The sequence below is a fragment of the Eptesicus fuscus genome, chromosome 12, assembly GCF_027574615.1.
Source record: "Eptesicus fuscus isolate TK198812 chromosome 12, DD_ASM_mEF_20220401, whole genome shotgun sequence".
Classification (NCBI taxonomy): Eukaryota; Metazoa; Chordata; class Mammalia; order Chiroptera; family Vespertilionidae; genus Eptesicus; species Eptesicus fuscus.
Window position 1 is genome coordinate 20,050,473 of NC_072484.1, and position 27,161 is coordinate 20,077,633.

Consider the following 27,161-nt stretch of genomic DNA (forward strand, 5'->3'; position numbering starts at 1 on the left):
AATGTTAAATATAAACATTCAGTTCAAAGTTTTAGGAAAACCACTCCACAAAAATAGTAAATGTGGAAGAAATCGCCAGTGAAAGAAGAGAAATATAAAATCAGAAAGGAATGAAATGCAAAAAAAACAACAACAACAACACAGATAGGCAGTTTAATGAACTCAGAAACCAAATAAATGGACTAAACAAGTACTTTAACAAAGAGATTGAAATTTACAAAAGAACCAAATTGAAATTCTGAAGATGAAGAACTCAATGAAAAAGATCAAGAATGAACTAGTGATCATAGGAAATAGAGCAAGACCAGAGGGAAGAAAGAATTAGTGATATAGAAAATAGTAATCTAGAAATGACAAGGAAGGAAGCAGAGAGAGTTGAGCATAAAAAAAAATGTATTAATGAACTGTATGAAAACTATCTGACTGCATCAGAAAGAGCAATATAAGAATAAGAGGCATACCAGAAGAGAGAGGGAGAAGTGAAAAGAGAGCCTATTAAAACAGGCTCACCAAAGAGTTGATGAGAACTTCCCAAATCTATGGAGAGGTAGATCCTCAAATTCAAGAAGCAAACAGAACACCTAATTACCTCAATCCAAAGAGGCCTTCTTTAAGGCACATTTTAATTAAAACTGCTTTTTGAGAGGTAATTGGGTCTTGAGGGTACAGCTCTCATGAATGGAATTAGTGTCCTTACAAAAAGAGACATGAGAGAGCTTGCTTCTCCTCTCTCTGCTTTCGCTCATGTAAGAATGTGAGAATACAAAGAGAAGACTGTCATCTGCAAAACAGGAAGTGGGCCCTCCCAGACACTTGATCTACCGGTGCTTTCCAATCATCAAATTATGAGAAATAAATGTTTGTTGTGTAAGCCACCCAGTCTGTGGTATTTTTGTTATTCCAGCCTGCACTAATTTATGAAAATTAGGCATATATATATATATATATATATATATATATATATATACAAGTCCTTTCAACAACGTTCTTGCATATCCTTACTATGATATCCTAAGAACTTCAGTCAGAACCTACTCTCATATTTTACATAGGACTCGAACAGGATTAGTTTCAATTCTTTAGAAATGAAATTTTATCAATGGAAGAGTGTATAAGAATGACTTGGGAGATTTTAGCTGGACTCCATAATTTTCATAAATCCTAACACTTTCTGCAAAAAGCACATCCGCTAAAATAAAAAGGAATATGCTTTTATGTACACCCTGCTCCAAGATGAATCTGCTAAATGCCATTCCAACCTGATTGCTCCTCCTATGTAGAAATTCTGGCTGGAACATGTAAACTTCAGGGTCAAGCTGTCCCTTCATCTCAGACAGAACAAGGCAGCTCTAGCAATAATAGGCATACCAGAAGAGAGAGGGGACCAGGGCTTGAATCCAAGGGAACATCTGAGATGTCCCGATGATTCCCCACTTAAATGCTGAGAGACTGGAAAGTATATCCAGGGTTCCTGTCTCCACTGGTTGATGGTTTCTCCTGAGGAAATAACATGCTCATGCTCTGGCTGCTATTGTTATTTGGGTGATGAAGCTCCAGCAACATAGACGAAGGATGTGGGCAGAAATCTCAAATACATGCTCATACTTATGGTGAAATGTGGTCAGTCTGAGGTGAAATTGAACTTGTCTACTTCATCAGTGTCTGAAGTCATAGAAAAGCCAAGGGATGTGACACAGTACATCAGGGTCATCTGCAACAATCACACAGATCCTCAGTCCCTGGGCTTGCAAAGAAGCCCCGACAAAGGAATTGCATCATCCACACATACAAATTCCATGTTTTCAACTACATGCACTCAACCAAAAGAGAGAGAGAGAAAACAAGGGTTCATATGATTCTGACATCATTTGCTATGTGTATATATAAGAGTCAGTGTGATTGCAGAACTGTGACTCCTCTTTTATGAAATTTTCATGGCAAAAAGTGCCATCATGCTTTAGCATATGTGTTTTCCTACATCTGGTGCTCAGCTGAAGAAAAGGAAATCTGTTTAAGTGCTAGAAGAATAAAATGGCTATGTTGACCTTATTAACATGTCTGTTAACTGTATTTTTTTCTGGGCAATGGAAAATGCAATTATCTTGCACTGGGACCCTAACTATAAAATGCTTGACTTTACACTAAGCAAATATTATCACACTGTATCAGCATAACTTTTCTCTCTGCAAAATCTTCCCATTTCCTTTAACATTATGCTCATGCTACTGAGTTATGTGGTTTGAATGTATAAAACATTTGCTGCATAATCTGGAGTAAATGAGTGGTGTGGGCACTGATCAAGAGTGGTATAGGGCACGCTACTGGTAGGACACCAGGAAGAATACTTAAGATGATCAATCACAGAGGATGATGAGGCAGGCGATGCAACAGCAGTTTAACAAACTGATAACATGGGAATGAGGATCTCTCTGGGCATTCAATATTTGGGAGTGGATCGTTCCCTATCATAGTTAGATAAAACTAATGTATTAAGTAGGAAAATTGCATAATAGAAAATCTCAACAGAAAAGGGGAGCACACGCTAAAATGTGCCTACCATGATTTTCTCCTTCTGTACTCTTTTAGCTTCAATGAAACTAAACAACAGAGATTGAGTTGAGGTGCAGGTAATTTGTTTGGGGAAGTAATATCTATAAACCTGAGTGCGTTTTGACAGGCGTGGGAAGTATGACACAGGAAGGGGGAAGGCCAATCCAAGGGTTTACACTCGAGCTAGTGACTAAGTGAGCAACTGGGATGCAGCTTATTGGGTGCCTTCTCAAGAAATGTGAAGAATTCACTCCAAGACCATCTGCCTGAGACACAGAAAAGAGGGGCATGTTATCACTTGCTCCCATCCGTATAGATCAAGAATTGAGTCAGGTATGAAATGCACTGGACTAGCTGAGGCCAAAGAGAAGTAGCCAAAAAAACCACCAAGCAGAAAACACAGTTTGGGAGCAGATCTAAAATGAGGAGTTAGCGGGTTACATCTTTGTTCAACTGATGCAACAGTAAAAAGCACATCCGCTAAAATAAAAAGGAATATGCTTTTATGTACACCCTGCTCCAAGATGAATCTGCTAAATGCCATTCCAACTTGATTGCTCCTCCTTTGTAGAAATTCTGGCTGGAACATGTAAACTTCAGGGTCAAGCTGTCCCTTCATCTCAGACAGAACAAGGCAGCTCTAGCAATAATAGGCATACCAGAAGAGAGAGGGGACCAGGGCTTGAATTCAAGGGAACATCTGAGATGTCCCGATGGATAAAGCAAAACAGCAGGTTAGAAAGATGTGAGATTTCACATAAAAAATGTCTAACACTCATATTAAAATGTACCAAAGTGTCTATATAAATCAAATCAAGATGATAAAACTTTATATACTTAAATAATGTGAAAATAACATAAGCCCTGAATAATGGCTTTTTATGATGCTCCCAAGTCCAACTCCATAAAAAGGACATTTTTAAAATAGAAAATCTTATATATGAGCATTCCAAATTAAGAAAGCCATGGTACAAGGTGCTTGTTTTAATAAGGTCCAGAAAAATAAGTAACACATTGAATAAAGAAACAACTAGTGCTTATATCAGTGGTTCCCGGCCTTAGCTACACATTGGAATCATCTAGAGTGATTTAAAAACTACAGATTATGATTTGATCGGTGTGAGTTATGGCCAAGGTGTAAGAATTTTTCCAAGTTCCTCAGATGATTCCAACATGCAAACAAAGTTGAAGGACACTTAAGCAAAATACAAAGTAAAAGCCAAAACTGTTAAATAACTCGGAGGGCCTAGAATGTATTTTTAAAATTCAAGTATTTAGATCACATGCTTCAGCTGAGAATGTTTGGGCTTGCTATTGTTTTAAGATGTCCAAAGGGGTCTCCAATATGACACTCACGTCACCCTTTGAAACTGCTCAAAGTAGACTGATAGTTATTCATTTTATACTGGCAGTCGACTGCCAGGTGACCAGAGGATCAGTTTAACTTTTTCAATGTGTTCTTTGTAGATAAAGCTGTGCAATGACTGACAGAATAAATAAATTCATTGATAATAAATGAAGCAATCTGCTACTGGAAGTTTGCCCCCAAAGTATGCATTACTAAGTAAGCTTGAAGTCATTAAAACGTTGAAAGAGTAAAAGAACACTGACAAAAGAACATATGTCTACTGTGTGTTTGACTGGCATGACTTGTTAGCTTCAAGTTTCCTTTCTTCGTTAGAGAAGGAGGGCCTAAGGTCATGCCTTCCAAGTTTTCATTTTCAGCTAAAATGCATCCATCAGTACTTTGACCTGGCCACCCCTTAAAGGAAGCCAGAGCCTTGCCAGCTCATGTTTACAAAACAAAATCTGGGGCACGCCAGTTTCCTCATGTTATCACCCAAAATGTCTTGAAATCCTAAACGCAGATACAAGAGGTGACATCAAATTTTTGTTTGACAGTTACAAATACTTTTTTAGAATAAGAACAATAATATTTGCTTTTGGTAGTTTTTCAGGCAAATGGGGGAAAAGAATCAAATCCTATTTATTCGTTGAAAAATGGAGTAATCAAGGTAATGGAATAATCCATTTAGTGCCATTGCATATTAAGTCTGCTTGGATTTCCATTTTTCAAAAACTTAAAATACACTAAAATATTATTAATGCTAAAACTATTCAGAGCTGATCAGAATTTTGCTGAGCAATTAAGCTCACCCCTGAGAACATCTGCTATCATATACAATACTGTCAATTTTCTTCCAAACTGGTCTCCATTTCTAAAACTGAGTTAGCTTTTTCAACTAGATCATCTGAATTTAGAAGTTTATTTTATTTTTTTTAAGGAAGACCTCTAATCAACCTGCTTTGAAAAATTCTACTTAGCAGCAAGACACTTAATTATCTTGCTCACCTTTTGTTCAGTTGCTTTGCAAATAATGACATGAAACATTCCGTCTTTTAACTTGCAAGCTTTTCTTCTTCCTGATTAGATTCCACTTAAATAGCATCATGTTCCTTCAAGTTTCTCCAAGATGAAGGATTTTCTTTAATCACCTGAAACCTGCTGGTCTGCCTCTTTAGCATTCTGAGATATCTCATTCAACAAACTTAAATCAACAATACAACTACTTATTCCTAACAGGTTGAGTACATTAATTCTCATCTTTTTATCAAGCTTTTATATTAATTCAAGTGTACAAAGATATGCAAAGTGGATTTTGAAATCCAAGATGATTGCAATGCATTAAAGTGGGCTTTTTCCTCAAGTCTCTTAATATACCTTCTATAAAAGGAAATGTTAACATAATCAAATTACATCTGTACAGGAAAAGCTAAGATTCTATTAAAATAAAATATGACAACTAAAAAAAGTATTAATTAAACATTGAAATGGTTTCCTGTGAAAAGCTAAAAATGCAGATATTAAACATTATTTTCAATTTGATTATAAAATATCATTTGCATCTGTCTAGGAAAGATAGGTATCAAGAATTGGATACAGTTGCTTCCCAGGGGGAAAAAAAAGTACTTTATTTTTTTTTAATATAGACAGAAACCTGAGGATGAAATGATAAAAAGTGAGGATTAGAGCTAGCAGCTAGCAGCAGGTTAAAGAAATGCAGCTCATAAAAATCACAAGCATTTCCCAAAAACATGGGAAAGGGAACATTTAAGCTCAAGACTTAAAGGTAAGAAAAAGGGAATTCTTAGATGAAACAGTTGAAAAGCCTGTAAACCTGAGCCACACACCTCAGCCTATAAAACTATAAAGCTGAAGAAAAGTAAATCATTATCCACATAGTCACATCTAGCTTAATTTTCTTTTTTTTTAAATATATTTTATTGATTTTTTACAGAGAGGAAGGGAGAGAGATAGAGAGTTAGAAACATCGATGAGAGAGAAACATCGATCAGCTGCCTCTTGCACACCCCCCACTGGGGACGTGCCCGCAACCAAGGTACATGCCCTTGACCAGAATCGAACCTGGGACCTTTCAGTCCGCAGGCTGACGCTCTATCCACTGAGCCAAACCGGTTTCGGCTAGCTTAATTTTCAATAAATTGACCTTCATCTGCTATAAATGTTTTGTTTTATTCAGAAACAATATTTGCACACCTGAAAATAAATAGAACTGCTAATATTTGGTTATAATATTTTTAGAGTCTTGGTTGAAGAAAGACAAATGCATTTACAATTAGATACATCGTTGTTGAAATTATACTCTATAACAGTGATGGTGAACCTATGACATGTGTGTCAGCACTGACACGCGTAGCCATTTCTAATGACATGCAGCCGCATGCCAAGGATGAAACATTTGCTGCTCCTGAGGATGAAACATTTGCGACTAGAGTCTTGGAGTAAGTTTTTTCCTCAAAGTGACACACTACCCGAGTTATGCTCAGTTTTTTGGCGAAGTTTGACACACCAAGCTCAAAAGGTTGCCCATCACTGCTCTATAACAATTAAAAAGGTGGGATGGGGTTCTCTAAATTACTTTTTGTTAAAAAGCAAGCATTTGACTCAACAGGAGTCTTTAAGGAAGAAATAACATTTTAGAACGAATGCATTTCCTAAAGTCATTATTCTGAATAAAAATCACTGGATCATCGATCCTGCATTAACTATAACACTAAAATCTTTGCCTCCAATTTATAAAATGAAACACACACACAAAATGATCTTTTTTTTTTTTTTTTGGTAAGTACATAGCTTCCATAATGAACAGCCTTGTCCATGGGTCTGCAGGGTTTAATAAGCAGGAGGCATTGTGACCAAGGGAAGGGTTCAGATCACTGCCTGAATTGCCCATTAGTCCCCATAGGCCTTAGCATGTAGTCAATGAATGAGTTAATCTGCAGGGTGGAGTAAATAATTAGTGATGCAGCTGAGAGAGGAGAGTTCAATAGTATGAGAGCAGGTAACAATCTGGATGGGTCAGCCCATAACAAAGAAGAAGACAAGTGGAAGGCCAGGTAAGAAGCGGAGCTCTGAGTCCAGTCCCAGGAGCAATTAAAGCAAAAATAAGATACAGAGCCTGAGCCAGTACAGAAACAGTCTCTGGAATATCTCATGTTCCCCAGACACTGGCATCTGACGAGTACCATTTCACATCACTTTTGGAACCCTGAAAGCATCAGGCCCTTCTTAGAAGGTCAGTTCTGCTCCTACCAGCGGTCCAAGGCTAAGACAGACTTCGGGTGGGTTTAGCCACCAGAAACACATCTATAATAATAAAAGCATAATATGCTAATTAGACAGGAGAAGCTGGAGCTGCGAGGGCCGAGCCCCTTGCACGAATTCCATGCTTTGGGTCTCTAGTTTTTTAATAAACTGAGTCAAGATCTAATTTTTCTAGTTGTCTAATATATTTGTTAGGGGACTTTTTCAACAGTCTCCTCTGTTGTGAAGTGTTGAACACTTACTGTGATAGCAGTAAGTACAGTAATAAAAATTTTCTAGGATTATTTCATTCTGGAAAGGACACCTGAATAAAGGACCAGGATTGTGCATTTCTGAAAAAAAAATTTTTTCTTGCACTAAGGTGAGGCCTAATCCAAACCTTTGTCCATAACATCCTTAACCCAGTGGTCAGCAAACTCATTAGTCAACAGAGCCAAATATCAACAGTACAACGATTGAAATTTCTTTTGAGAGGCCAAATTTTTTAAACTTAAACTTCTAACGGCACTTCTTCAAAATAGACTCACCCAGGCCGTGGTATTTTGTGGAAGAGCCACACTCAAGGGACCAAAGAGCCGCATGTGGCTCGCGAGCCGCAGTTTGCAGACCACGGCCTTAACCCATAGGTCTTGTCTGTTATAAAAACAATCTGCTCAGATCCTTAGGGGTAGATGGGAATATAAGCAGAAAGTAGGAAAAATTAGTATAAATTTTCATTTAATGTCTGTACCTTACATGACTGTGAGCATCGTGGGACAGAAAAATTTATTAAACATTGCTGACACTCAACAAATTTTTGTTTAATTAATAAATATAGGAATGAACATTGAATGAATTCCCTAGCTCCAGGAAGAAGGACAATGATCAATAATACCAGATATGCTAGGCCTGGTTATACTCTAGTAATTATTTATTTTAGTTCCCTTGAATGTGAAGATAGCTCATAAACTTAATTCCATACTACAATGAGTGGTAGTTCTGGCATACTCAGTGTTTCTGGTGACTTTTTTTCCTAGCTTTATTGAAGCACAATTGACAAAATTGGAAGAGATTTAAAGTACAGAATGTGGTGATTTGATATGCATATCCATTGTAAAGGATTCCCCGCATTGAGTTCATTAACAAATCCATCACCTCACCTAACATATTCACTTTTTAAAAAATATATATTTTTATTGATTTTTTTACAGAGAGGAAGGGAGAGGGATAGAGAGCTAGAAACATCAATGAGAGAGAAATATCGACCAGCTGCCTCCTGCACACCCCCCCACCAGGGATGTGCCCGCAACCAATGTACATGTCCTTGACCGGAATCGAACCTGGGACCCTTTAGTCTGCAGACCAATGCTCTATCTACTGAGCCAAACCGGTTTCGGCACATGTTCACTTATTTTTGGGGGGAATTGGGGGGGCAAGAACATTTAAATTCCACTTTCTTAAGCAAATTTTAATTATACAGTATAGTGTTATGAACTATAGTCACCATATTACACATTAAATCATCAACTTCATTCATCATCTGCCCTAGCAACTACTTTTCTACTCTCTGTTTCTATGAGTTTTACCTTAAAAAAAAAAATAGATTCCACACACAAGTGGAATATCATGCAGTATTTGTCTTTCTCATTATGGCTTATTTTATTTAGCATAGTGCCCCCCAGTTTCATCATGTTCTCACAAATGACAGTATTCACTTCTTTTTTTTAAGGCTAAATAATATTCCCGTGTGTGAGTGTGTATATGTGTGTATGTTTATCATATTTTATTTATATATTCATTTGTGGGTTTTTTGTGGTTTTTTTTTTAATTTTCAATTACAGTTGATGTGCAGTATTATATTAATTTTAGGTGTGCAACCCAGTGATTACACATTTATATAACTGGCAAAGTGATCACCCTAATAAAGCTTGTACCCATCAGACACCATACACAGTTATTACAATACTAGAGGCCCAGTGCACAAATTCATGCACTGGTGGGGTCCCTCAGCCTGGCCTTCAGGGATTGGGCCAAAACCGGCTCTCTGACATTCCCTGAGGGGTCCTGGATTGTGAGAGAGCGGTTCTCAGGTGATGCACCCTGGACTTGGGCTCCCTCCTCTCTGGATCCAGGGTGCAGTTGAAACAGATTCAGGGCCAACAATGCCCCAGCAGCAACCTAATCCACAGCTAATTCCATAAGGAATCGGTTCCCTGCTCTACTGGTTGAAGCATCTGTCCCCGGTGGTCATTGGGCATCATAGCTATGGTCAGTCAGACAGTCACTTAGTCTTTTATATATATAGATATATATAGATAGATTATTGACTATACAGAGAGTCCTCAGGTTACATTGGACTCATGTCATTTCGTGGTTACGTCGCCATCTCCCATTTATTTATTTATTAAAAAAAATTCCATCATTTCAATGTATGTACATATGTATGTGCTTTATGTTTTTTATTATTTATTTACCACAAGTAAAGATCAGGAATTGTTATCTTTCTTTTAATTTTTTTTTTTACTGTTTCACGTCATTACTGCTGAGTATGTGCTCCATGTGAGTGACACAGGTGCTTATGTAGGTGGGTTCTGACTTACGGCGAAAATCACATTACGCCTCACAGTAGAAACAGGCCTCCAACATAACCTGAGGACCTACTGTATTTTCTATGCTGTACTTTACCAATGAATATTTTGTAACTACCAATTTGTATTTCTTAATCCTTTCACCTGTTTCACCCATTCCTCCAACTGACTGTCAAAATGTTCTCTGTATCAATGAGTCTGTTTCTGTTCTGCTTATGTGCGTTTTTTTTTAGATTCCACATACAAATGAAAACATTGTATTTGTCTTCCTCTGAGTTATGTCACTCAGCACAATACCCTCTAGGTCCATCTATGTTGTTATAGATGGCAAGACTTCATTCTTTTTTATGACTGAATCATATCTCATTGTATATATGTACCACTTCTTTATCCATTCATCTATTGATGAAATTTTAGGTTGCCTCCATATCTTGACTATTGTAAATAATGCTGCAATAAACATATGGATACACATGTTATTTTAATTTAGTGTTTTGTGTTTCTTTAAATAAATACCCAGAAGTAGAATTGCTGGGTATTTCTTTATACTTGTTACAGCCTTTATTTTAAAGTCTCTTTTTTTCTGGTATAAGTAGTGCTACCACATCTTTTTAAATTTTTTTTGATTTGTTTTGTTTTCATTTTCATGAAATATTCTTCCAATCCTTTTATTTTATTTTTAGTCTGTGTTTGTCTTTCTATGTTAAGTAAGTCTCTTATAGACAGCAAATGTAAGGGTCATGTTTTGTTGACTATTCAGCCTTTTGATTGAAGCATTTAATCTATTTGCATTTAAAGTAATTGTTACTCTATATGTATTCAATGTCATTTTATTATTCATATGTTTATCTTTTGTTTTCTTCTTCTTAAAGAGACCCTTCAACACTTCTTATAATACTGATTTGGTGATGATGGACACCTTATGCTTTTTCTTGTCTGAGAAGCTCTTTATCTGTCCTTCAAATCTAAATGATAGCTTTGCTGGAAAGAGTAATCTTGATTGTAGGGCCTTGCTTTTCATCACTTTAAATATTTTATGCCAATGCCTTGTAGCCTGCATAGTTTCTGATGAGAAATCAGCTGATAGTTTTATAGGAGCCCCTTGTAGGTAATTATTTGTCTTTCTCTTGCTGCTTTTTAGATTCTCTCTTTGTCTTTAACATTTGGCATTTTAATTATGATGTGTATTGCTGTGGGCCTCTTGGGATTCATCTTATAGGACTCACTGCACTTCCTGGACTTTCGTGTCTATTTCAGTCATTATTTTTTCAGATAGGTTTTTAATTTATTGCTCGCTCTCTCTTCTCCTATTAGTACCCCTATGATGTGAATGTTGGTAAGTTTCAAGTTGTCCCAAAGACTCCTTAAACTATCCCAAATTTTTGTGTGTGTGGTTTTTTTTTTCCTGTTCTGATTGGGTGTTGTCTGCTTCCTTACCTTTCAAATTCCTGATTTGATCCTCTGCTCCATATACGCTACTGTTGATTCCTTATAATGTGGTCTTCATTTCAGTTCATGTATTTTGTGTTTCTGACTGGTTCTTTTTTATGTTTTCCATCTCCATTTTTATGTTTCCTATTTCTTAGTTGAAGTTCTCATTAAGTTCATCACTCTTCCTCTAAGTTTATTGAACATCTTTATAACCAAAGTTTTGTACTCTGCATCTGGTAGATTGCATGTCTCCATTTTGTTTAGTTCTTTTAATGGAATGTTGTTCTGTCCTTTCATTTGGGATTTGTTTCTTTGTGTCCTCATTTTGACCACCTCCCTGTATTTGTTTCTATGTATTAGGTTGAGCTGCTATGTTTCCCATTCTTGGTAGAATGGTCTTATATAGTAGGTATCCTATAGGGCCCAGTGGCATAACCTCCTTGGTCGCCCAAGTTGGGCACACCTGGTGTACCCCACAGCCCCATGTGAGCTATCTATACCCTCTTATAGTTGATCCTTGATTGCTCTTGATACACAGTGGGAGGAATTTACCCCCAGGCTGATTGGCTATAAGGTCTGGTCACCACCACCATGGAGTATCTACCATGGAGGGGCCAACACACAGAGCATGATATACATCAGCAGGGCTCTGGTGCCTGATTTAGTCCACCTCTTGAGTGTGTCACTGGTGGAGGTGGTTGGGTGGTACTAGAGCAAAATCTGAAGCTTTCCACCAGGTGCCCTAGCTTTGGGCACTACCAGAAGGAGCAGGCCAAGGTCAACCACCACCTGTGTGCCCTGCTTACAGTCACCTGGCATGAGCTACAAAGCAATCTGCACATGGCTGCTACTTTGTTGGGCTTGAAGGTGCCAAGGAGAAGCCAAGTTGGAAAAAAAGGCCAGCTACTGCTAATGCTGGTCCTGAGGCCCCTTAGCAAGAAGTATGAAGTATGCCAACACCAGACGATTCTTGTTTGGGATTTATAAACCTTTGTGAGATTTTAGGAAAGTCCAAAGTATGAGCCAAAATAGGCCATTTGTGTGGAAATCACTGTAAACTGCTTGGGTGGCCCTACAAGTCGGGTGGGGCAGGGTCACAGGGAATCACCAGAGCAGGTAAAAAGTGTTAGCCAAGTTGAAGATTCAGATATGGGATCTGCCTGCTAACTCTGTTGGGGGAGGGCTCAGAAAAAAAAAGAAAAAGAAAAAAAAGACCTCTGCCAGCACTTCTGTCTGGGGCATAGCTGTGCCTCTAGCCCTCACTGGACAATTTAGTTCCTCCCCTATGTCTCTGGTGCTTTTAGAGCTGCTGCCTCAGTGCTAGAGTTCAGATTAAATGAGTCCCAGTGAGTCTGTGTGCAGACCTTTTAAGAAAAATGCCTGGGACTCCAGCAGACATAAATCTTAGCCACAATCTCCATCACTTTTTACAGCCAGAAAATATGGGGACTTCTCTTTGAGGCACTGAAACCCTGGGCTGGGGTCTTCATGTGGGAATGGAACCCCTCGCTCCTCAGAGGGGACTTCCATAGCCGCAATGTCCCTCTCAATTTTAATAGTCACACATGGGTGTGGGACCAGCCCGTTCCACGTCTCGACCCTTCTTACCAGTTTTCATGAGGCTTCTTTATATCCTAAGTTATAGGACTTCTGTTTAGATATATTTCAGGTGGTTCTGAATGATGTTTGTTTTATAGTTTAGTTGTAATTCTCATGTGGTTGTAGGAGGATTGAGTACAGCATTTATCTACTCCACTATCTTGACTGGAAGCTCTCTATTCACCTGCTGATGGACACTTAGGTTGTTTTCATACCTTAGCTATTATGAATAATGGTGCAATATAACATGGGAGTATACATATCTATTCAAGATAATGATTTTGTTTCATTTGGATATATACCCAGATGTGGATCACATGGTAATTCTATTTTTAATTTGTGGAAGAATCCTCATACTGTTTCCCATAGTTGCTGTGTCAGTTTACATTTCTCTCAACAATGTAAAAGAGACTATTCCCTTTTCTCCACATTCTTGTCAGGATTTGTTATCTCTTGTCTTTTTGATAGGAGGCATCCTTATAGGTGTAAGGTGATATCTCATTGTGGCTTTGATTGCCATTTCCCTGATGATTAGTTATGTTGAGCATCTTTTCGCATACCTGCTGGCTATTTGTATGCCTTCTTTAGAAAAACATCTGTTCAGATGCTTTGACCATTTTTTATTGTTTTTTGTTTGTTTGTTTTGCTATTGAGTTATATGAGTTCATTATATATTTTGATATTAACCCCTTATTGGATATGTGGTTTGCAAAGATTTTTTTCCTATTCTGTAGGTTGAGTTTTCATTTTGCTGATGGTTTCCTTTGTTATGCAAAAGCATTTTAGCTTGATGTAGTCCCACTTATTATATTTGCCCATTTTTGCTTTTGTTTTTGGTGTCAACTCCAAAAATATCATTTCTAAGACCAACGTTAAGGAGCTTACATCCTATGCTTTCTTGAGTTTTATAGTTTCAGGTATTATTTTTAAGACTTTAGTCCATTTTGAGTTGCTAACTTTTGTGTATGGTGTAAGATAGAGACCCCCCTCCTCCCCTCCCTTCCCCTCTCTCCTCCCTTTCTGTTCCCTCCCCTCCCCTCCCTTCCCCTCTCCTCTCCTTTCCTTTTATTATTTTCTTTGTTCCCATGTTGCTATTATCTGGTACCCTCATGACTTTTAATAATATTCTGACAGTAGTAAGAGCAGTAGCTAGAATGTGTGCAGATTTTCTATTTTTATAGTATTTTCAGTATTTCTATTTTAGTGATTTGTTCAGTTAAGAAATATTTAGTAGTAAGTGTTGATTACTTGGCAGACATAGTTCCAGTAAGCAATATTTAGTAGTAAGTGTTGATTACTTGGCATACTATAATGAATAAGACAGACAAAAAAAAAAAAAAAAATCTCTGCCCCCATGATATTCACACTCTGGTAAACAAACAATATAAAATAATAATAACTCCATGGAATCACAATCAAATCATATAGCCTTTTATATGAGGAAATTGAGATCTAGAGGGGTTATGTGACATGGCCCCAAAACTCAGTTTATCAAAAAAAGAGCCAGAACTCAAATCTGATTTTATGATACCAAATCCTGATGTTATTCCACCTGGCCATACCACCTCCTTATCTTATACTAAACACTATGCAAAAAAACCCTACCACCACAAAAACAAACAAACAAAGAAAAACACAAAACACACACACACACACACACACACACACACACACACACAAGAAAATGGCTATTTCACCATGCCAAAGACTGCTGTTTATATTTATACTAGAGGCCCGGTGCACGAAATTCGTACACTGGGGGGTGGGGAGGGTGTCCCTCAGCCCAGCCTGTACCCTCTCCATTCTGGGACCCCTCAGGGGATATCCGACTGCTGGTTTAGGCCCGATCCCCTGTGGGATCTGGCCTAAACCAGCAGTCGGACATCCCTCTCACAATCCATGACTGTGGCTCCTAACTGCTTGCCTGCCTGCCTGCCTGCCTGCCTGATTGCTCCTAACTGCTTCTGCCTGCCAGCCTGATCACCCCTGACCACTCCCCTGCTGGCCTGATAAACAACAAACTGCTCCCCTGCCAGCCCAATTGCCCCCAACTGCCCTCTCTTGCCAGCCTGATCTCACCCCAAATTGCCCTCCCCTGCTGGCCTGATCTCACTCTCAACTGCCCTCCCCTGCTGGCCTGGTTGCCCACAACTGCCCTGCCCTGCCAGCCTGGTCGCCCCCAACTGCCCTCCCCTACCAGCCTAATGGTCCCCAACTGTCCTCCCCTGCCAGTCTGGTCGCCCCCAATTGCCCTTCCCTGCTGGCCTGATCACCCCCAACTGCCCTCGTCTGTAGGCCTGATCTCACCTCCAACTGCCCTCCTCTGCTGGCCAATTTGTTTCTGATTGGTCAGTTTCTATGCCAGTCAGCATCAAAAGCTCTGCCTCCTAGGCAGCCATTGGCTCCTCACAGTTGACCCAGATTTGATTCTGATTGGTCAGTTTCTATGCCAGTCAGCGTCAAAAGCTCCACCTCCTAGGCAGCCACTGAATCCTCACACCTCACACAGATTTGGTTTTGATTGGTCAGTTTCTATGCCAGTCAGCGTCTCTGGGCCTATCAACAGGGCCTGATCAAAAAGGCAGGGCTGATCAGCAGCCCTGGTGGAGGCCTGAAGAGAAATGGAGGCATGGCTGCTGGCCAGCCCAGAGAGAAAGAGAGGGGCAAGTGCTGATCAACAGCTGCCACAGAGGCTACAGATCAGACCCTGCTTATCTCTTCAGGCCTCCCTCCTGGTCCGATTCGCAGCCCCCTCAACAGTCAGTGCTGGGTCACTGCCCCTGCAGCCATAGCAGTCAGTACTGGGTCGCCATGGCAACCCAGCACTGACTGCAGGACTGACTTCCAGTTGGTCAAGCCTCTGGTGCTTGTGGATATGAGGGACCCAGGGTTTTTATATATTAGGACTGATCTCTAATTTTACCTAAGACCATCATGTTCTAAAATAGATTTGGTAAACATAACTGATAAAAACTGAAAACTGATTCCAATTTGCATTAAACTCATGCTTACACATATCTTTAAACTTTTTAAAAAAGATTATTTTTATTATGTTTTAGAGACAAAGACTGGAGAGGGAGAACAAAACAACATCCATCTGCTGCCTCCTGCACACCCCTTACCAGGAATTGAGCCCCTGACCCAGGCACGTGCCTTGACTGGGAGTTAAACTGGCGACATTTTGGCACAGGGGACAAGGCCCAACCAACTGAGCCATAGCAGTCAGGGCTCTTTAAACTTTTTATTAGAATATAATAAAAAAGAATTTTCATTAACTGAACACACCCTTATAAGCAGCATAAAAAATAAAAAAAAACATTATCACTCCCCTGCCAAACTCTCTCATTCCCCTTTCAGTTACTATACAATTTCCATGGATAACAGCTATCCTGAGTTCTAATAGCAAATATCTGTTTTATCTATTTTAGTGCTTTGAATAAAAGGAATTGTATAGTATATACTCTTTTGCATTCTTTTCTTAATATTGTCTGTGAGATCTATCTATATATATAATTGTGTGTAGTAAAGACAATTAAATCTCATTATTTATCTTCTTTGCTGTTGATTGATATTAAAGTAATTTCCATTTTGGGATGATATGAATAGTGCTGCTATAAAGATTCTTGTGGAGTCTCTTGGTGAATATTTCACATGTTTTTCTTGAGAATACATCTAAGAGTGGCACTGCTGGGTCATAGGGTAGATATATGCTTAACTCTAGTAGATACAGTTTTCCAAAGTGATTTTAATAATTTACTCTCTTCCAAGTAGTAGTTTAGAATCCCAACTACTCCAGGTTGTAAGTATTTACATTAGATGCTGAAATGCCTTCTAAAATGGGTACCACCAATTCATCTCTAAGATAACCTCACATTATTTTACTTGTTTTCCCCAAAATTCAGACATGACTGGCCTATATTTTAAAAATAGAAATAATATAGTAAATAAATGTACTTAGTTCTCCCCACTATTAAACTCTTCTATAAAGCACTTCCATGTACCAACAGGAACTACAGAATGCAAGAGGCAAAGAAATTCCTGGAAATCTGGGATCCCATACTATCTATGACAAAATGTATTAAGAAAATACTTCTTAACTGACTATAACTGATCATTTAACTATAGGATAATAGTCTTTTTTCTTCTTTTCCATTCCCTGTATCTCTGCATTCCTGAAATAATAAAATAATATTCTTCTAGAATTAACAGCAACTGCTTAATGCATACAGACAAGGTGGTAAGCAAGCAAAGTTTCTAGGAAACTGAATAATTTGTTTTTTCCTTAATTGGAGAAAGAACCATGATTACAATTTACAAGGACTGAATGAATCTGCATTACAATAAGCTAAAACCATTTTTCTGCATTTTTTTCTGCATTTTGATTTTAACAGAATGCTTATCAAAGAACTGTAAGCAGTCTAACACCTATTTTTGAATTCTGATGAGTGAAACATCAAAATTCATGAGGCCCTGTGCCATTTGTAAAATGAATCTTTTTTGCTCCTAAGCCTCCAATTAGAGCCCATGGAATGACAGGGATGAAATGATATTTCAGAAACGAAGTACATAATAGGTACTCAATAAACCTAGAGATTGGCAAAATGATTACTGTTTTATTAAAGGTGATATAAATATAAAAGGAAACTCCCTTTCTCCTGGTTATAATAAAACCATGCTAAAAATAACTTAAATCATCTGGATCTTAAGACTCCCCTAATGCTCATTGGTTAAGCAGTACATTTACAGGCTGTGAAGTTACTGATAAGAAAGAAATGAGACATACCTCCCCTCTTCATGACTTTAATATTTATTAGAGACTTGATAATAACCAATGCTAGATAACTAGCCTAGCCATGAAGTGGAAAAACTAAGCCACATATATGTTTAGCCAGTGTATTCTTTTCCTCCAGGCCCTAGTTTTTCAATACACACTGAAACCAGCTGTTTCCTAATCTGAGCTGCTTCTAATGTGCTTATGAAAAATGTATATACCTCTCCTCAAACTTATGTTTGAGGATATGTTTTTATTGATTATTTTAGAGAGAGAGAGAGAGAGGAAAAGGGAAGGGAGAGAGAGTAAAAGACATCAATGTGAGAGTGAAACATGGATCAGTTGCCTCCTGCACACGCCCCAACAGGGGACCAAATCAAAACAAACTTTGCTTTATGTACCCTGCAACTGAATCACCCAGCCAGGGCAAGAAATTTGCATTTTTAACAGGCACATAAAGCAAAGTTTGAGAATTACTGCTCAAAATGGAATTGGAGATAAGTGGGAGGACAGAGGAGAAACAGAAATAATTCAAACTATGTCATTTTTTGCTGTAATTAAAAAAAATAAGAATCACATAATTCCGTTTCCCACTTTTTGACTAATCATTAGATTAATCAAGTTGTGCCTTAAAAATAAAGATACCACCTTTAAGGTTAGATCCTCTAGAGAAATGGCTGAGGCCTGAGGTGCATGTGGATGGAGGCGAGCCGAAACTAAGCAAAAAATGAGCTAAAGAGGCAGCTGAAAGCTGAGAAGAAAGAAGTGGAGAAGGAGGTCCAACAGTAAAGCTCAATGAGAAACGAGCCAATGCTGCTGCCACCAACCACATCACTGACAATGATGTGGTTGCCAGTGAGGAAAACCTGGACCCAAACCAATACTGCAAGACCCACAGACAAGCAGTCTATCAACTAAATCCCAATGGGGAGGACCCATAACCACGCAAGTTCCATATAAATGTTTCCCTCACTCACTTCATCAAAGAATATAGTCACCTGCAGCCTGGGGACCATCTGAGTGACATCACCTTAAAGGTGGCAGTTGGAATCCATGCCAAAAGAGCTTCTGGGGAAAAACTCAACTTCTATGACCTTAGAGGAGATGGGGTCAAGTTTCAAGTCATGGCCAATTACAGGAATCATAAATCAGAAGAACAATTTACTCATATCAATAACAAACTGTGTCAGGGAGGCATAATTGGAGTTCAGGGAAATCCTGGGAAAATCAAGAAGGGTGAGCTGAGCATCATTCCCTATGAGATCACACTGCTGTCTCCTTGCTTTCATATGTTACCTCATCTCCACTCTAGCCTCAGAGACAAGGAAACACAATATGTCAGTCAGGGATACTTGGACTTGATCCTGAATGACTTCGTGTGGCAGAAATTTATTCTCTGCTCTAAGATCATCACATATATAAGAAGTGTCTTGGCCCTCACTGGATAGCTCAGTTGGTTAGTGGGTCCTCCCCATACACAAAGGTTGTAGGTTCTAACCTTGGTTCAGGCACATATAAGAATCAACCAATGAATGCATAAATAAGATGCACAACAAATCAATCCTCTCTTTCTCTCTCCTTGCTCTCTATAATCAATCAATCAATTTAAAAAATGTAAGTTTCTTGGATGAGTTGGAATTCCTAGAGACTGAAGCTCTCATGATAAACATCATCCCAGAGAGTGCTGTGGCCAAGCCTTTCATCACCTACCATGATGAGCTGGACCTGAATGTATATAGGAGAATTGCTCCAGAACTCTACCATAAGATGCTGGTGGTTGGTGACATGGATGAAATTGGATGCCAGTTCTGGAATGAAGGACTTAATATGACTCCCAATCCTGAGTTCAGCACCTGTGATTTCTACTTGGCCTATGAGACTATCACAATCTTGTTGAAATCATGGAGAAGATGATTTCCAGGATGGTGAAGCACATTAAAGGTGGTTGCAGGTGATCTACCATTCAGATGGCCCAGAGGGCCATGCCTACAAGATTGACCTTACCCCACCCTTCTGAAGAATCAGCATGTAGAAGAGCTTGAGAAAGCCCTAGGAGTGAAGCTGCTGGAAACTAACCTCTCTGAAACTAAAAAAAAACTCACAAAATGCTTGATATGCATGTGACAAAAGCTGCTGAATGCCTTCTACCTTGGACCACAGCCAGGCTCTTTGATAAGCTTGTGGGAAGTTCCTGGAAGTGACATGCACCGATCTTGCATTCATCTGTGCTCACCCACAGATAATGAGCCCTTTGTCAAAATGGCACCGCTCTAAATACAGTCTGACTGAGCATTTTAGCTTTTTGTCACGAAGAAGGAAATAAGCAATGACCCCCACGAGGCAGCGGCAGCTTTTTGAAGAACATGTTTATAGAAGAAAACTTCTGCACTTCCCTGGAATATGGGCTGCCCCCCACAGATGGCTGGGGCATGGGCATCGCCCAAGTCACCATGATTCTTAAAGACTCCAATAATGTCAAGGAAGTACTTCTGTTTCCTGTCATGAAATTTGAAGACAGGAAGGAAAATGTAGGAATTGCTGATACATTGTCTAGAAAATAAAAACTGCAAGTCACATAACTCAAGCATCTCTGCACTTTTGCAAAAGATCAAGGACTCCATGGGAATTCTTGTACACTCATATCCATTTGACTATTACAGTTCAGTTACCAGAAGAGATCAAATGAATTAAGAATTCATTTTATAGTCCTTGTTACCAAATAAAACATTTGTCCTTAAAAGAAAAAGCTAAAAAATAAGATACCTGGCCCCATCTTAAGCACACTAAATTAGAATGTCCTAAAAATGGACCTAGAGCCCTGGCCAGGTAGCTCAGTTGATTAGCATAACACGTCCCCCTGATTCACCGAGGTTGCTGGTTCGATCCCCAGGGCACATATAAGAACAAACAAGTGGCCCTAGCTGGTTTGACTCAGTTGATAGAGCGTTGGCCTGCAGACTGAAGAGTCCCAAGTTCAATTCCAGTCAGGGGCACATTCCTGGGTTGTGGGCTTAATCTCCAGTGGGGGGCATGCAGGAGGCAGCTGATCAATGATTCTCTCTCATCATTGATGTTTCTATCTCTCTCTCCCTCTCCCTTCCTCTCTGAAATCAATATATATATATACATATATATAACATATAACATATATATATATAACCATAGCACAATGTAATACACACACACACACACACACACACGTGTGTGTGTGTGTGTGTGTGTTAAAAAAACAGAACCAACCAGTGAATGCATAAATAAGTGGAACAACAAATCCATGGTTTTCTATCTATCTATCTCTCTTTCTGTGTCACTCTCTCTTCTTTCCTCTCTCTAAAAATCAATTTAAAAAGAAGAACCTAGAGTCAATATAGTTGATAAGCTTCCACAATTCTAAAGATCAGGAAAGTGAAACAATGTGGGAACTGCCATACATTCTGTTCAAACAATTAGCCTTGGACACTTGGAGAGTATAAACTTTGACTCTCAAATTTTCATAGAGTTTAATCATCTATTTCTTTCTTAAACTCTTTTCATGGTTGAAATAAACAAAACACAAACATTTTTAGGCTGCCAATAGTCTTCATTTCTATAGCTGGCTTTTTTCTTCATTCCTTCTTTTTAATCTTTTTTACTGGAGTAAATATATATGTAAAAATCACAAAGTGAACATACTAAGGTAACCAGCACACATATCAAGAAACTGAACATCACCAGGAATCCAGTGGTCCCCCTTACGCATCCTTCTTGTCACCACCCTGTAATTCTAACCACCACCCTTCCTTGTAATACCATAGATTATTTTATTTGTTTTTGAAGTTTATTGAATAATAGGATTTGAAGAAAATTGAATAATAGTAGATATACTCACTGATGTCCAGTTTTTTTGTGTTTTTTTTAAATATATTTTATTGATTTTTTTACAGAGAGGAAGGGAGAGGGACAGAGAGTCAGAAATATCGATGAGAGAGAGACATCGATCAGCTGCCTCCTGCACACTGGGGATGTGCCCACAACCAAGGTACATGCCCTTGACCAGAATCGAACCTGGGACCCTTCAGTCTGCAGGCCGATGCTCTATCCACTGAGCCAAACTGGTTAGGGCTGATGTCCAGTTTTTTTAATTCAATACTGACCTCATGAAATTCATCTATGTCATTGTATGTACTTATGGTTGACTCACCTTTTTTGCTATATTATTCTTTTGTAACAATGTGCCACAATTAATTCATCCATACTCCTGTAGATTATTTCCACTTTGGGATTAATAACAATAGTGCTCTTATAAACATTCTTGTGCATGTCCTTGAAGAACATATGGATTCATTTCTCTTAGGTGTGCACCTAGGCATGAAATTGCTGAATCAGAAGGTAAGTGTCTATTTAGCTGTTGTTTTGCTGCCAGCTTTCCAAAATGGTGGCACTTCCCTCAGAAGAAAAGAACCTCAGTTGCACCAATGGTTGGTGTTGCCTGCCTTTATTATTTTAATCATTTTCTATGACTGATTTCTGAACTCTTTCCCTTAATGGCTTCTATGGTCCCAATTTATTTGTAGCTTTTACCCTTCACAGTTTATAACATTCACAGTCTATAATATTCGACTTAGCATCTAACGTTTAAGCTACCGAATAGATTTAGCCATATAAAAGAGAGTAAGCTCACCCTAAAATAAATTTGCCTAACTGTATTTTACTTTTACTTTAAAAGCAGAGGCAGACACAATCATTTTCAGTTAAGTTCAGACTCCCTAAATATTGGAAGAAAAAAAAATATGGAGGACCCAAATTTTGGTAGATTGCTAAACTAAGTCTAGTAGATAACTTCTTTTAAAAAGTGTGCAATTACACTAAACTGGGCTGGGGACAAGTTTGTGTAGACATGGAAAGATATAAATTCTCCCCCCGGTTTTTTCACAATGTTCTTCCTAGTAGTAGTATCCAGCCAGCAAAAATTCATTTTCAGTAATGGCTTAATATCTATACTACTAACTGATGTATTTGTGAAAGCAACATAATGTGAAATTGAAGTTTTAATGGTTTTCTTTTTTTAAGAGAAGAAATGTAATTAACTCATGGAAGATGAGCTAACAACATTATTCAAGACTCTGGTGTTATTTTCCATTTTCCTTGTATGCTATCTTGTCACTAAAAATGTGGCATACATTTAGCCAGAAATTTAACTCCTAAAAAGCATTGTGTCAGGAATACCAGTCCATTAATGAGACATCTCACAGATACTGAGACAGAAAAAGGATAGGAAAAAAAGATAGTCAGTTTGAAGGGAACCATGCCTGAGTGAGAATTTTTATTTTTATTTTTCTTCCCTTTTTTTTTTTGTTTTGTTGTTGTTGAAACAAAACAGAATTTCAGATTTACATGCTGCCAGAATATCACTTCTTGGCACTTCAAAGATAAATTGGGCTGGAAAGAGAAAGAACATTTTGTGTACTCCCCTGCAGTTTAGTAACCTGAAAGCAGAGAGTTGTAGCAATTTGCATGGAAGGGGTTAATTTCGGGCTGAAGAAAGATACAGCTAATCCACTCCCTCAGGCAGAAGTCCAAATGGTACTTAGGAGGAGATTTAAGTGGGAAAATTATTTCACACAGAAAAATGTGTGTTACTTCTCCATAAAGCCTAAATTTTCCATATGTAATCTTTCTTCTCCTGCTTCCCCCTCCCCCACAAAGAACTAAACCAAGGTTATTATTTAAACATTAATTAAATTAGGAAGAAAGTTTGCTATAGTTTATATAACACAAACCCATATAACTTTTTTCTAATTATAAGGATTTCATGTTTGAACAAACAACTCTCTTCTAAGCTGCTGAACATATTCGGAGGTAAATTAAACTATTTGAGTGAGTTAAGCAATTACAACAAATTAGACAACAGCCTCACTTGCTCCCTAAACCACAAAGTCTTCATGAATGCTTTTCAGTGACCCACAAATGGAACAATGAGAAAGATGTTAAAAGGTACTGTCAAAGGAACTGAACTCTAAATGATGCAAGCTTTTGTCTAAATCCATCCGAATATAGGCGACAAATTGCCACGTCATGCACTGGGGACCCTTTCTTGTAAAGACCTGGGTGATAATGAGATCCTTTGCCCTTCTGCAGTGTCAGGTCATATCAAATACAAACGAGCAAACTCTAGCCTGCAAATGCAGGGTGGGGCAAAAGTAGGCTTACAGTTGTTTGTACAGAAAATAATACAATAATTAATAGATATTAATACAAGGGTGAACTGTGTTTTTGCCTACTCACAACTGTAAACCTACATACTTTTGCCTCACCCTGTATTTATTTAAATAACCATCTATTTACTTATAAAATGAATCAAAATACTCTCTCATTCTACTATTGGATTTTATCCAGTAGAAAGGTAATATAAATCATACAACACTCAAAATAAGCTTATTACTCCACCAACTAACTCAAAGTCCTTAATAAAATGTCACCTTTCTCTCTTCCCAATGCATCTCTAATGTATGTTATGCTTTACAACAGTATCTCCTAAACTTCAGAATTTGGCACTGCTAAATATACGCTCCAATACTCCAGAAGCCCATGGTGGGAGTAATAAGAAATAATGCTCTGTCACTATTCAATTATAAAATGTACAATCTTTCTCTCTTTCTATATGCAATTCAAAATGCAAAAGGAGTGTCTATTATAGGGAGCTTACCAGATAGAATTAGGAGTTTTAATTATAATTCTAATTACTTATATTTGTAATATAATATAATATCTCAGTTGAATTATTTCCTTTTCTATCCAAATGCCTGGCACAATCTGAATACAAATGTGACTTACTGAATCTTTACATTGTTGTTTCTGTTGCCAACTCTATATATAAACAGGCTTTCAAACATTGTCAGTCAGCTGACAATATGCTTTATAGGCAGAGATAAAATCAAAATAATTAACCAGAATAGCACAGGCAGTGACTAAACAGGATACACACCCAGCCAATCAGAGTGGTCATCACCATCAATAACAAGCATGGCCAGGCAAGCACGTTTTGGCTGAAGAGCAGCCCCAATAAAACATGTTCTTCGAACAGTCACTGATATTTGTTGATCTTCCATGAGCTATAGCAGGGCCAATGTACATATGCACTCCCATACACATCTGTAACTTGCTTTTCTTCTTTTATTATTATTCTACATTATATCACTGATATTTAGGTATCCTCAGCATTCCATCAGATACACATCTATTCATTCTTCTTAGTACCCTCCTAATAATCTCAAATCATAGACATAGCTTTCCTCTATTGGTAGATCATTTCTCTATATACACATATTTAGGCTTTCACTTAATCTAGTAAATATAATTGCAGTGTACATGGTATACACATATATCCTTGTGTACTCTTTTCTTGTTTTTAACTCTGAAAATTAAGATTGTAAGTCAGAAGATATATGTTTATCTTTTTAACTGATTATGTGAGATTGTTTTCCAAAAAGAGACTGCAACAATTCACACTATGAGTTTCTATGCCCATACAGGCTCACACATGCTGTGCTGTGGGTTGGGTTCCCTGGAAAATAGCCCTTTAGAGTTGTTGAGCCTGGAGGCAGAGTTGGACTTCTGTATCTCACATCATGAATCCAACTCAGGGAGAGGGCATAATCTTGGTCAAGACCTCTCTCTCTGACTGAGAAACGTTCTTGGAGAAGGAATCAATTGAGAGTTGTCAGCCACCCACACTCTCAGTAGCAAGAATAATTTTTCAGTCCTAAATGGAAATCTGACCCCATCATATAAGTAAAAAAATTATTTCATTGTTGTTTTAATTTGTATTTCTCTAAATACTAATGTGGGCACATATTTTCACATGTTTTTGGCCATCTGGAATTTCTCTTCTGCTTGTTCATACCTTTGCCCATTTTTCTTTTGGTTGTTAGCTTTCTTATTATCCTTTTGTAGAAACTCTTTGTATACTAGGGAGAGTAAATCTGTTTTCATATGAGTTACAAATCATATGTAATTCCATTTAATTTATCTCTTTTTTTGCCAAATATATCAGGGGACTGACAGGAACAGGTAGCACACTCAAAGGTTTTAACTGAAAAAGTATTAAATAAAAGGGCTATGGCCAGAGTTGCAGGCAGGGTTACAGAAACCAACAAAGGTACTAACAATAAAAAAGAGCTGCCTCTACTGCTAGGTCTTTGGAAGAAGAAGAGAGAAAGTAACTAGCAGAGTCTGATAAAAGCTGGAGATGTGGAAGAAGAGGTGGCTAGGTGACACAGTCAATAAAAGTTAGCCTCTTGGGGCAAGGGGTTAGCCAGAGAAGAACATAGAGGATTCTAAGTGGGAGAAGGGAAAAATATAGAACAATCAATACACCATATAAAACATTTTAACTTTCTGTGTAGCCAACATTTCAATTTTTAAAAATCTTTTAAAGCATTGTTATAAGCTATTATTTTTTATTATAACTTTTGATTTTGAAATACTAGTAGTTTAAGACTCACAAGAAGTTGCACAAATACATAGAGCTCCTGGTTACCTTTCACCAGCTTTCCCCAATGAACATAACCATAATAAATATAACCATAGCACAATGTCAAAAAACAGGAAATTCACATGGGTACAATGTAATTCACTTGGATGCAGATCTTACATAGATTTTTAACAGTTTTTACATGCACTAATTTGTGTTGTGTCTTTGTGTAGTTCCATGAAATTCATCACAAGTAGAAATTTGAATATATATCACAACAGTCAAATACAGAATTGTTCCATCACCACAGAGAAACTGTATTGTATTAACCCTTAATAGCAATATCCTTTTCCCAACCCAAACCTGACAACTAGTGAAACTGCATTGGTTTTAATTTTGTAACTTTTAGAATGTTATATAAATAGAATCATACAATATGTCACTATTAGAAATTGGTGCCCTAACCGGTGTGGCTCAGTGGATAGAGCATCGGCCTGCGGACTCAAGGGTTCCAGGTTTGATTCCGGTCAGGGGCATGTACCTTGGTTGCGGGCACATCCCCAGTAGGGGGTGTGCAGGAGGCAGCTGATTGATGTTTCTCTCTCATCGATGTCTCTAACTCTCTCTTCCTCTCTGTAAAAAACCAATAAAATATATTTTTTTAAAAAATTTTTAAAAAAAGAAATTGGCTTTTTTTTCCCTGTCTACTATAATGCTATTGAGATTCATCCAAGTAGTTGCATACATCAAGAGTTTGTTCCTTTTCATTACTGAATAGTATTCCATGTGTGGACATACCACTGTTTTTTACCCATTTGTCCAAAGAAGGACACTGGCTTGTGTCCAATCTTTGGCCATTACAAATAAAACTATTGAAACTTCCATGCCATATTTTTGTGTGAATATAAGTCTTCATTTCTCTGAGTCAAGTGTTCAAAAGGGCAATTGTTGGATTAAATAAAGATTTATCTTTAACTTTATAAGAAGCTGCTGTTTCCATTTCTGGGAAGATATAGTAGATGCAATTTTCTTTATTTCCCATGCTATAAACAACTAAAAACTCTGGACATTATGAATAATCAAAAAATGCAAGCAAACAAATAACAAAAACCCAACAAGACCGCTCTGAAAAATGGAATAAAAAAGACAGACAAGAGCAAAAAA

General features: G+C 38.0%; 1 protein-coding gene and 1 pseudogene across 1 annotated transcript in view; one reads left to right on the forward strand and one right to left on the reverse strand.

Annotated features, from left to right (window-relative positions):
• The window catches only part of LOC103285788 (lysine--tRNA ligase-like), a 72,538-nt pseudogene extending 52,432 nt beyond the window's left edge, over positions 1 to 20,106 (forward strand).
• The window catches only part of MACROD2 (mono-ADP ribosylhydrolase 2), a 1,996,248-nt gene that overhangs the window by 1,411,320 nt on the left and 557,767 nt on the right, over positions 1 to 27,161 (reverse strand). The window lies entirely within an intron of this gene.